Source organism: Cavia porcellus, unplaced genomic scaffold (genome assembly GCF_034190915.1).
Source record: "Cavia porcellus strain 051 isolate PalLab524CR breed Dunkin Hartley unplaced genomic scaffold, mCavPor4.1 scaffold_24, whole genome shotgun sequence".
Lineage (NCBI taxonomy): Eukaryota > Metazoa > Chordata > Mammalia > Rodentia > Caviidae > Cavia > Cavia porcellus.
The window spans coordinates 22,184,920-22,197,402 of record NW_026947507.1 but is presented as its reverse complement, the minus strand read 5'-3'; positions in this window follow the sequence as shown (position 1 = coordinate 22,197,402).

Here is a 12,483-nt window from a genome sequence, read left to right as displayed (position 1 = left end):
CAGTCTAGCAACTTTGACCGCTGTTGAGGTTGCCAAGAGGACCAGGTATGGGCCGCTCTAACTTGGTTGTAATCCTTGTGATGATTTGCTGTAACAGGACTTTAGTAAGAATATCAGCAGTCTCCCTGGTTGTGGGAAAGGCTTTTATGTATCCTGAAAAAGTATAAACAAAAGTGAGAAGATAAAATTTATCTGTCAGTCTTGACCACGGTTGTGTCTGAGAAACTGGTGAATAAGAAAGGAAGGGGGTGCTATATATCCCTCAAGAGAGGTTTACTAGCAATAACAGGTGTAAGCTGTTGAGGCCTCAGAGTGTCTGCATAAACACAAAGGAATAAAAAGGCATTTTTAAGATTTAGGACTGTAAATTGAGCGGTGGAGGGAGGGTTTGGCACCACTGGGTGGATTGGGACAAAGCAGTCTGGAACCTGCATGAAATAGGCCCTGTCTGTAAAGGCTGCATAGGTTGGCAAGCAATACCCTCATAGCAGCCTGAAAACTCAGGAGGAACCCTATACATGGCCTCTATGTCCACAAGTATAGAGAATGTCTTACCTGAGACCTCTAGTGGGACTTGGGACTCTGAGAAGGACACCTTAATGGGGGCTGTGGGCCCCGAGCCCTGTCAGTCTTTAGCAGCAAGTTTAAGCAGATCTGTCAGCGATGAATCTGGCAGTGCTGGCATTTCCTGTGAGGGCTAGAAGTTAGGATGGCTTGCCCACTCTCTGGTGGCTAGATCAGTCCAGTAGCCCTGGTGTAAGGTCCCAAAGGAATACCAGGATGGGGCATTCTCTTGCCCAATGTCTTTCTGCTGCATTCGAGGCATGATCCATGAGGGGGGGGCAGACAGCTCCATTTTGGGTCAGTTTACCTGTCTCAGAACTCAAAGTGTCACTGCTAAAGATCTTACTGTTATTTTTTTATCTCTGTGGTTGAAAACACAAAAAGCCATATTAAGAAGGTCTCCCTGTGAGGTTTGAGGGCCAAGGTTAGCCTTTTGTCTTGGGATCTGGTCCACAGTAGAAGGTATCTGTAGAATTAATTAAGTATGTAGAAGTCAAATACAATCAACAGGGTATTTATGATTATAACTTTATATAAGTATCTCTTTATACTGTTAAAATGTCTAATGCCATCTGATTTTTGGAGAATGGCCAGTTTTATTAATTTTACCTTTTTATTTAGGAAAGAAATCAGCTATGATGTCATTTAATGTCAGTTGAGTATAGTTAATTATGGCTCGGTGGAGGGCTGAGCCAAGACAGGCAAACAGGCTGGGCAAGGCTCAAGCCTGGCCTCTGCCCCAGTGTTGATCTTGTTGTTTTGTAAGCATCTAATAACCTTTTTTTTGAAAAAGATCAATGGTTTCCAGCAAAAGAAATCCAAAAGGAATTTATAATTATCTCTTAATTTTAGTTGTTAAACATCTAGAAGACTGGTAACAATACAGTACACTATAGGCAGTAAGCTTAACATAGAATATTAAATGGCTATCAACCATGAGCATTTTAACATTCGAACGCCGAAGAAATTTGTGAAACATCTCTAAACATATGTCTGGATCTGAAAGAAAATATTTGTCTTCATGCATTACATAAATTTTTGTTTAAAATTATTATTTGACTGGTTTACTCATGGTCTGATTTGTATTTTTTGGCTGAAACACAAGAAAAAGGGCAGCAGAAACAATCCCAATTTTATATTTGAAAGCACGAATATATCATCAGATCAGCAACAATGAATTGCCCGCTGCGACCTGTTGTCTCTTTTTTTGTGTTGGTGCTCAGAGCCGCACTGGCACTCAGGGGTGGGGGCTGGGACTGCTCCAGAGACATGTGGAACGTGCAGGGTGGGGCGGAACACGGAGGGTGGGGGGCGGAACAGGCAGGGCAGACGGACACGGAGCTGGGGCCTGGTGTGAGGGCCCAGAGCAGCTCGTGCAGTCCAACATTGTCCGTGTGTACCTCCCCCAACACTGTCTGGACACACTTCCCCCATCTCTGTGGGAAAGGCGGGTCGGCATGTGGCGAGGGGATGGGGGGGAGGAACTGAGAAATGGGTCAAGCGGGTGAAGCAGGGAGGAAAGGAGGACACTGAGAAAGCTTTAAAAGAGGTTATGTTATCTCCTAAGTGTGGGGAGGGGGAAGGATCCTGGAGGAGCAGAGGGAGAGAAGGACACATTCTCAAAATAAAGGCCCAAAGATGGAGAGTTTTTTTTTTTTTAATTTTTATTTTGAAAGTGTACAACAGAACAAGTCAGAATAAAGCCAACTAAGATCGTACAGTGAAATTGGTACAGAACTTCACAGCAGGTTACCGGGATAACAGTAATAGGTATCACAGTATATTTTGTTATCTTTATAATAGTTGTTCTTTCAATCCCGTATATCAAAATGAGATGAAATATAGAACACTATAGAACTTATCAAAACAGAATATTGAATAGAGCAGTACCATTAATCACAAAAGAGCAAAACAGTAATAAAAATATTTGCCTTCAAAGAAATGGTAGAAGGAAGTCCCCCTTATTTGCTATGGTCAACCTCCCAGGAGATGCTCAGACTTCTGGTTCCCACTTGCTAATGGGCGGGGAGGAAGAGGAGAAGGAGGATAGGGGAAGTGTGATATTTGACTCTAGGCCATGTAGCAATAGGTTCACTATTGCTGCAGGGAGGCAGAATGGTCATTTGTTTTCACAGCATCCTGAGTTCCAACATGGCGTGGATCTCAGGAGACACTGCTAGTTCTCCCCCTGGAAGGGCTGCAGTGGGCCACACTACCGCCGCTTACCAGGGAGGGGAGGTGCTGGCTTGGCTTTTCAGAGTCCTAAGTTCCAACATCAAGAGTTTTTGTAAACTTGTCATCAGTGTGATAAGCTATAAATAGGTATGGTTGTTTGGGGGGACAGGAAGTGGTCCCTAAGATAAGTAAATCCAGTGTGGAATCCAGCTGATGGAGTCACAGTCAGGTGAGGCAACAGACCATGGTCTAATCAGGTCAGGTCGTCATCTTAACCTTTTAGACCGAACGGTATTTGGTAATTGGTTCCAAAGCTCGTGTTTCTTGGTCATCACCAAAGGCATGAGTGGAGTTCCCGTGGATTACAGTAACGGCTCTGCCCGTAAAAGCTTAAAGGCTCTAAGGGATGTGAGAACTTACAGTAAAAGCCCTGCCTCAGGGCTATCTAAGGATGTGAGAGCGCCATTCCAATCCAGGGAAGGGGAAGAAAACCCGCGTGGGGCTTGGCCCAGCGCTGAGTAATCTCCAGAGTTTGCTAAATGAATTAGACCAGTGTTGTTTGCAAACCATCAGCGACAAATTTAGCAGCTCCCACGTGTTGAGAAGTGAGGAATTAATCCAGTATGTAGTCCAGTTCATGAATAGCAGGGGACTCACCAGCAGTCTCTCATCTACAGTTCCTGATTACGGAACCATCTGATAGAATTTTTGGCATGGAAGGGAACCATCTGATAGAATTTTTGGCATGGCTAAAAAGATAAGAAATATGAAATAAAAATGGCCTTTATTTTAAGAATGTGGAGAGAGACTCCATGACCCTCGGGAGTCTGTCATTCTCTCGGCCAGACATGTGGTGTGGGGGCATACATGTAGCTTAGGTTTGGGGTGGTGCCCAAGGGGCATTAGTGATGCACAGGTAGCCCATTGGTATTTGTTTTGCACCACAGGTAAATTGCCTAGGGGTGGGGAAGATAGAGCTCAAGACAGAGCCCCTTGGTTCCACCTCCCAGCCTCCCACTGGTACAGTGTCCCATCCGGGGCAAAATCCTTTCAGAAACAAAAACATTATCTTGGTATTTGCCAAATGGCATTTGCCAAACTGATTCCTGTGGAGTGTTGTGTAGCTATTGAAAAACAAATTATGATCTCAACTGAAGAAAGATTGGTGATTTTGATTTTTTTTATAATATTCAGTATTTTGAAAATGAAAAAAAGAACCTCTGAGATACTCTAATAATTATAGATACTACTGTAAGACACTTTGAAGACTCCAAAAAACAATAGAGACTACTGTGAGATTATATCTTACATCTGAACAAGCTTTCATATTACTTTATAAATAATTTATCACCATATCCCTGTTACAATATTTGAACATAGTTTGCTAATTTCACATTTTATTTTGAAATGACAATATTGCTTTAAACTTGTTGACAATTTTGAAGTGTTTTGACAATAGTTACTCCCTCAACAAGGCAGTTACTCCCAATGAAGAAGAGCAAAAGTTATTTACAAATTTCGAAGATTCAAGAAAGTACATCTGATTTGTCTGCCAATGGATTAATTCAGCATAAGTAGTCAATGTATAGAAATTGTATTAGATAAGCATCTATTTTTAAATTACTTTGTGTTTTCTCTTTCATACTTTGTTGGTTAAGCAACAGAACACTGAGATTTGCACAACAAAAGCCAAATGCAGGTTTTAAAAAATATTTCATCAATCTTCAGTCATATATACTACCGTAGACTTACAAGTATTTTTCAGTTTTGAAGTTAGGAAGGTGTATTTGGTAAGATAGAAGAAGAGAGCATATTAACACCTGGTTTAACAGATTGGTAGCTTTGTAAAACTTAAATGTTTAGACACCAGTGCTTCCATTCAGAATCTTTGTTTGATAGCTTTCTCTGTGAAGAGCTGGCTTCTCTTCATGGTTATCAGGAGAAACACAGGATGAGCTAAAAATGTGAAAGCAAATTGACTGTAAGTGAGCGGATGTGCTATTGTTTTCTATCTAGCTGTCTCATTTTTGATGTTAAATTTCAAATAATCTTGCCGAGTCTAAGATGCCAGGACATTACTATGCATGCCAAGTGCATATTTTCCCCCTAATTTGATGCCTTTCTTGACTGAAAAGTTGTTTTGTTTTTAAATGAATTCACGCAAGTACTGCAGTTTCCCTCTGTTTAAAAAAAAAATGATTTTGGCTTTTTTTTTCTACTGCTTCCAGGAAGGACAAACGTCTTGCCATCTATGAAAATCAGCAGTCTATTACAACCCAGACCTATTAAACTGAGTGACTGTAATAACTGAATGATTGTAGTAAAAGAGATGCCATTACTTTTAAGGGGTTATTACGTATCTCATATGCCAAAGTTGTTAAAAAAGAACAAAAGCCTATTATTTTGAATGTGTGAAACCAAATCATTTTTAAATACATGATTAATTGTGGGAGCTTGTACTTTCCAGTACACGAGGGAAGTGATATTCCATGGGAACTTTCTCAGCATGTGTCCAGCGTGGTAAATAAAAAGTTAAAGGACAGCTCACATCCACCCTGGCATTCATTAACATAGCAAAGTGGGCAGGAGCTAACCACATTTTAAATAAAAATACTTTAGAGATCTGTCACCACTTACAGTCCCATTATTCAACCTGTGGGTACAAACTCAAAGTGTAGAAACATCTCTGTTTATAGGCCTGTCACCATAATATGTTCATCATTAATTATTATTTTTCCTCAGCCTCACATTACTCCTGAACTCATCCAGGTTGTTATTGAATGTTGAGGGGAATTTAAAATTGAATCCATATACAGTCTCTTTTATAGCGATTAAGGATAAATGAGTGGAAATTTCCTAACCATTCATTTGATATTTTGTCAACTTGTTTACTTTTAATTAACCTAAAGAATACCACAAATGTGAGTTTGGCTGGGTCTTGGGAGCTAAAATCCATTTTGGAAAAAAAAAGTAAATCCTGAATGTCTTGCCAAAGGTATTTAGATATAATATATTTCTCACAAGATTAAAGCTGAAAGTCCAAAGAAACTAAATTTTATTCCAACAATACTGTTTAGTAGAACTTTGATATATAGAACATTTGCTTATATATGACATTTGTTAAAATAGAAAATGTTTCATCTAAAGTCTCATAAAGTGACGTTTCCTCTATGTAATATTTTCCTGTATGTAATATTCAAAAGTATAGTGCCCTGGAAAATATTACAAAGGATTTTCCTTGCAGATCTGTGCTTGTTGTTAAATTTATTTTGGGTTGATTTTCTGGTTGTCATTTCATAGATCTTCACAGATTCAACGTGTATATATTTGGATAAAAGACATCGTTTACTTTTTAATACCATCAATAGGAAGTGCAGGAGAAAGTTTACATTCTTGGGGGAAGGCCCCTGAATGCATATTTTGTTCTGACAAAACTTCAGTTGTGCTTCTTCATTTCTTCCCAGTGAAATGTGTCATATACAGACACTGTTGTCTGTAACTCCTGGAATATCATATACAGGATCTGATCATGGCAAACTCTTACCTGTACATTTAAATCTTTCTTTGCAATTCAGGAAATAATTTTGCCTACCTGTTTTACTTCTATACTAAATTCTAAAAGCAAAGATTCCATTAAAAATAATCAATTTGTATCACTATGGCATGATTTATCATTATTTATCTGCCAGTGAACGATTCCACTAGACAATGAAACATTTTATAGATCCATACAGAACTGTGTAGTTCCTGGTTACAGATTTCAAGATATGAATATACAATGAAGTTCATGCAGAGATACATTCTGTTATTCTACTATTGTGCATGTTTTGAAGCTAATGCTAACTCAAAAGCATGTTGTCTTCTTCAGTTAAAGATATTTTTGGCTGCCTACTGTTTTCATGTGATGATAGACACTAGGTATAAGAATAACCTTATCTTCACTGATTTGAGGTTCCATACATGTAACAGGGGTCTACAGTAGATTGTGACGAAGGTTGACATCAGTGGGGGTACAAGATGTCATGGAGACAGCAAGGTGGGGGGTCTGACTTTCTTCATGGAACCAGAGAAGGCCTTGAGGGTGGGGTGAGGTTGGGGGGTGGGATTTAATCTGAAACCTCAAGGGTAATAGGGACAGGCTAAGGCAAAGGGCTTGAAAGTTAAGAAGACTCACAGAGGAAAAAGAATTTGCAAAAGCTCAAAAGGCCTGACAGAATGTGTCATGCTGAGGAACCAAAAGTTTGAGATCAAGTTTGAGGGAAAAGAAGGAAATCCATAATGCCAGCTTTCATATCTCTTAGCATGTTTCATGTGAAGCAAATTATTTTTAATGTTAACAAAGGTAAACCATAATAAAAAGGTACATCTGCTGAGCAAATTATGGAATTTATTTCAAGTTTAACTGTACCATTGCACATTTAGAGTTTGTTGCCAGGTTTGGAATCCAAATCTGCTCAGCGCAAGGAGAGGTGTCTTTGATAATGATGCCAAGAGGAGTTTGTCCATGCTGAAAGTTTGCACAGTTGAGCCTAAGTTTGGGTTTAGGACAAGAACACACATTTGGAAACAGAGAAGGTGCCCACAGAGATAGCTCTAAAACATGGTGCAATGTGCTTGTGCTTGTTCCCCTTTAGATAGGGCTTCTGTTCTAACCTCAAAGCCTTGCCCAGCCCCCTTTCCTGGTGAGAGCATCACCACATCAGTGGGGCCATGGTGAGGACAGGAAGGCTAAAGGCTGAGACTCAGAGATCTGGGTGCTTTGGCTTCTTAGGTTGGAGAGTAGTAAGAGAAAATGGAATCCAGGTGTGTGACCTAGGAGAGAGTCCTTAAGGTTGCAACTTATTCTGGTGGCATCCATGGTGGAGCATCACTCAGGGCAGTGCTATTGGAGATGACAGCAGAAAAATCTAGCAGTGCTTCCTGGGAGTGGCTGCTATGGACTGTAGTGGATCAGGAGGAAGCCAGTGGATCTCACCCACTGTGACTTCAAAGCCTTTCTTTCAAGCAGTTTGTCAGGAAGTTCAGTTGGCAGGATGGTAGCAGCCACAGACGCAGGAGGTGATTAATAACAAATGAACACAGATAATGTCAGCTGAAAACCATTAACAGACACTAACTCAATCCTTGCACCAAGTTTAAGAGCTAAGATTTGCAAATGAAGGCAGAGGGATGTTAAAAACTTGTCTAAAGTCACAGAGCAAATAAGGAACAGAGCTGGGGTTTCTTTTCTGAAAATTGGTATATGTTTGCAATACATGTTATTTGCATGCGTTCGGGATGCTTGGCACATATAAAAATATATCTTTGGTCATTTTTGATCCCTTTTGCTTTCATTCCTACTTTCCCCTTTTCCCCCTACTCCTGATCCCCTTCTTCTTCTCTAAAAAAATTTTGGATTTGAGCACGTGAGCACCTAGCAAGCCTACATAAAACATCACTTTGGCCATCGCACTTCCTTCATATGACGCTCAGAGAGACGAAGGCAAGAAAAACAACTGAAAATCACATTTTGACTATACTGCCTAGTCTAGCCACTACAAATATACAGATCCCACGGGAGCGAATTTTAGGATAAAAAAAAGAAACGAGGATCTTCCCATGTGAAAGCCCATGTTTCTCTTTTCATCATATCATCTGTACTGCATGGTTTCAGAACGTTTTCCAAGCAGTTTGAAATGTGGAGTTAACTTTGTTAACGGGAATCATATATGTGGTCTGGTAGGAGCTTCCTCTTGGTTTGTTGACTGTGTTTAACAGTCTAGTACTAAGTAATCAATTCTTTGAACGTTAAATATCTTATATTTTATAGGACTGTCCCAGGATATAAACATTCTTTTTGAAGGATAAATTCCAATTCTTTAAAGGGAGAAAACTACACAGCAGGGTATCCTGAAAAAGTATCCACAGAACACCAGTTAAGGGTGGCAGGGAAGGGAAAAGAATTAGAAGGATTTGCCTGAAAAAGTGTCAGTGAGAAATTGCTTCTCTGGAAATCATTGCACTTGTATGTGGCAGCCTGATGACATATTTTCGTAAAATTACAATCAGCATATACACAGATTATATAGATGTGTTCTTCAGAGGCAATTTTAAAAGTAGCATTGACATCTAGTTATTTCAAGAAAAAACCCCATTATTTAGAAACTTTGTTAACCATTACAAGCATAGCCACACTTTTTGAAACTATTTTACCCTTGATAATGATCAGAAAGGTCTGAATGGCACCATCAGGTCACTAAGGAGAAGATGGTATAGCATCATAAGTAAATTATATGTCTTGGAAACAATCAAGTGTTCCTTCATTCTGTGGTTATGTTAGTGATCATATGCCAACAGTAAAAGCTGCTGATCTTTGCTGTGACTGAGCTCTAACATGTCCCTCAAAAGTCTCATGTGTTCAAAGGTGGGATTTTAGAATGCAATTGGATTGGGCAGAGAATGTGATTCAGTGGTAGGGCTCCTGCCTTGCACTCATAAAACTCTAGGTTTGATCTCCAGCAGCTGCACCGCCCCTGCCACCACAAACAAACAAACAAACAAACAAACAAACAAATTCTCTCAAATTAAAAAAAATGCAACTGGACCATTAGGGCACTAATGAGTTCATAGCCAAATGTGGGACCTAGTTGTGATGTGTCACTGACATCACACCTTTGGAGGATTCTCTCTCTCTCTCTCTCTCTCTCTCTCTCTCTCTCTCTCTCTCTTTCCTATTATTCTATTTCCTGGCCTTCAAGAAGTGGGCAGCTTTTCTCTTTCCATCGTTTCTCCTTTAGAGCAGCTAACCATGGACTGAAACCTCTGAAAGTCGGAGCCGTAATAAATCTTACTCACCTTTAAATTGTGTATGTTAGTCATTTTAGTCCAGTAATGAAAAGTTGATGAATGCAGTGTCTAAGTCTGATTTTTCAGTTTCTACACATAAAAATACATTAGTTGTACTGTTTTTTTCCCTGTGTGTTTCTATTACTCTGGTTTTTGAATTGCAATTAATAAAAACTACAATTAATATAACATAGGTAAATATAAAAGTAATATTTGAAGTATTAGGAGCTTATTAGGATAATTATTTAAAATGTGCAAAAAAGTTATAAAATAATTATGACCTTTTCAGCTTATTTTAAAAAGTTATAAAAGAATCATGGCCTACTTTAAAATAATGTATAATTGAAATGTAAATTTCAGAATGTCTGTGGCCAATACAGGAGTTTATTTCTGAGTTGGCTCTTTGGTGTTGAAAACATCAGAAAGCAATAACTGTGACTGTCCTCTGTTGTAAAGTAACGTGAACTAATACTACCTTTCGTATACTTCTTAGGGTTTTAGTGACAATACGAAGGATTGTTCAGCATAAGATCTTTTCCTTTTTCATACATAGAACACTAAAACTCGATCTTTGTTGTCATCTCTGCTCATCTGTCAGGAGAAAGAGCAGTTAAATGGACAGAGGGCTGTCTCTTAAGTTCATGAAGCCCTAAAACTGTGCATAGTGTATAGGTGTAGTTTTTTACAAAAGGGGTTGTCATCTTTATTCAGATTCTCAATTCTTCTTGACCAAGTGTTAGGAATATTGGTTGGAGGAAGTATTTTCCATATTCTTTTCAAAATAATCTAAAAGTTACAGAAATAACTCCCCACGCTGCTTGTTTTATGGAAATTTCATCAGTTTGGCTCTTAGAATTTATCACTGATTCAGGAGCAAAGACAGTGCAGCTCTAGCTGGAACATGAGTCCTCTGCTACTCTTGCATTACACTTTGAGTCACCTGCTGCCCCTTGAATTTGGCTTGAAACTAAGTAATGCTCTAGTTCCATGACATGGAATAAAATGTCAAAAATAACGTCTACATAACATTCTGAATGTACTGTGTGGGATATGGGTGAGCTAAATGGATCTTGGTGAGAAATTTATTTCATTTTCTGTGCCTAAGAAAAATAAGAGGGTACCCAACATTAAATTATTAAGTATTGAATTTGTAGATCCTTTTCAAGTGAAATATTTTAAAAATAAAAACATTTTAGTGAGAAAACTTGCGATTGCTTTAACTTATCAGATAAAATGCTTAAAAAGACTACATGAAAATTTTGATGAACATCTCTAGGTAAGAACTTTTCCATTTTTAAGTATTTCTCATTAATGAGAAATTAAATTCAAATAATTTTGGAAGAATTTGCTATCATCCAACCAAAACACTAAGTTTTAATCATAAATAAATGCTAACTGTTTGAGGAGATATGTATATTTATTCTTATTTAAACATTATATAGTGTATGTGTCAATACACAACACTTATTATCTCAATGTGTGGAATTTGTATCTAATAAAAATAAACTTAATTTAAATAAAATAGGCATTGAAATATCATCTTAAACTACCTAATAATGCTCCTTTCCTTTTACTGAAAAATTCTTATGCTAATGTACATAAATTGTATATCAAATGGAACACTTTCCAAGTAATTAAGTTTTAACTTTGAGGATATTTCTGCATTACTGGATCATTTTTCGTAGAGCTAGCTTGGACAAAACTATCACCTAGTATTGTGATTAACAACTATGGGGCGTAATTCAACCTGTGTAAAGATGCGGAGTCAGGACCACCAACAGTTCTTGATCTTGCCAAGACTTACTGTTCTTTGGTATCTCAATTCCTCACCCCTTGACAAGTGCTTAGCTCTGTGTCTTTCTATTGGAGTTCATGTGAGACAAACATCTTTGCATCTCTGTAGTTCTTCCTCATATGGCTTGCATTTGTGAAGCAGATGCACAGCCTGTGGTACCTCTTTGGCCAAGTTCCAAGCACTGGGGAGGACTAGGAAGTGCTGGATGATGCTTATTCTTTTGGTTGCCTCTAGGACATAGTTGGGAACACATAAGACACCAATTCGGGTGAGGTAGCTTCACGCTAGAGATGGTGGCTCAGCTCTGAACGCTCTAGGATGTGAGGGTGACAAGAATAATATCTCCATTTAGGATACCTGGTTGGGACACTCTGAACCAACAGTTCACAAACATCAGTGTGCATGCAATCATCTGAAAGCAACAGCTTCAAGGCTTGTTGAAACACAGGTCAACTCTATCAACAGTTTCCGCTGCAGTAGGAATCAGAGAATTTGTGTTTCCAAAGAACGTTCAGATGATGCTGATGCTGGTGATAGAGAACAATCATACTTTGAGAACTGCTGTTTTGGAACAGGGTATATCTGATAAGATTTAATAAGCATTTCCAATATCTTAGATAAATGTTTAAAATCAATCTTTTGAAATTTGTACTTTTCTATCTTCAAGAAAATTTTAGAGTAAATGGAAAATTCTTTCTGTACATAAATTTAGAATGTGCAATTTTGGGGCTGGGGGTTTAGCTCAGTGGCATAAGCACCTGCCTTGCAAGCAGGCAGTCGTGAGTTCCATCCCTGGTACTGATAAAAAAAAATGAAAAAGACAAAAAAAAAATGGGAAAGCAACCTAGTACAATAATTTGAAGTAATTTCTCTGAAACACCAATTTGAATTTCATGTTACACTGCCATGGTGTGTGCATGAATGTATAGTCAGTTAAGTGACTCTACTTAAAGGCCAGAATTGACCACTTTAACCACCTTTGCTCTGTATGAATATCATACAATGTAAACAAGCAATTAAATATTCTTATGCTGCACTCACAAAGTCAAATGGCTAACCAGTCCAGAGAAGCAACTGGCAAGTGAGCAGAGCAATCTGGAGAACATGGTGAACTGGCGAGATTG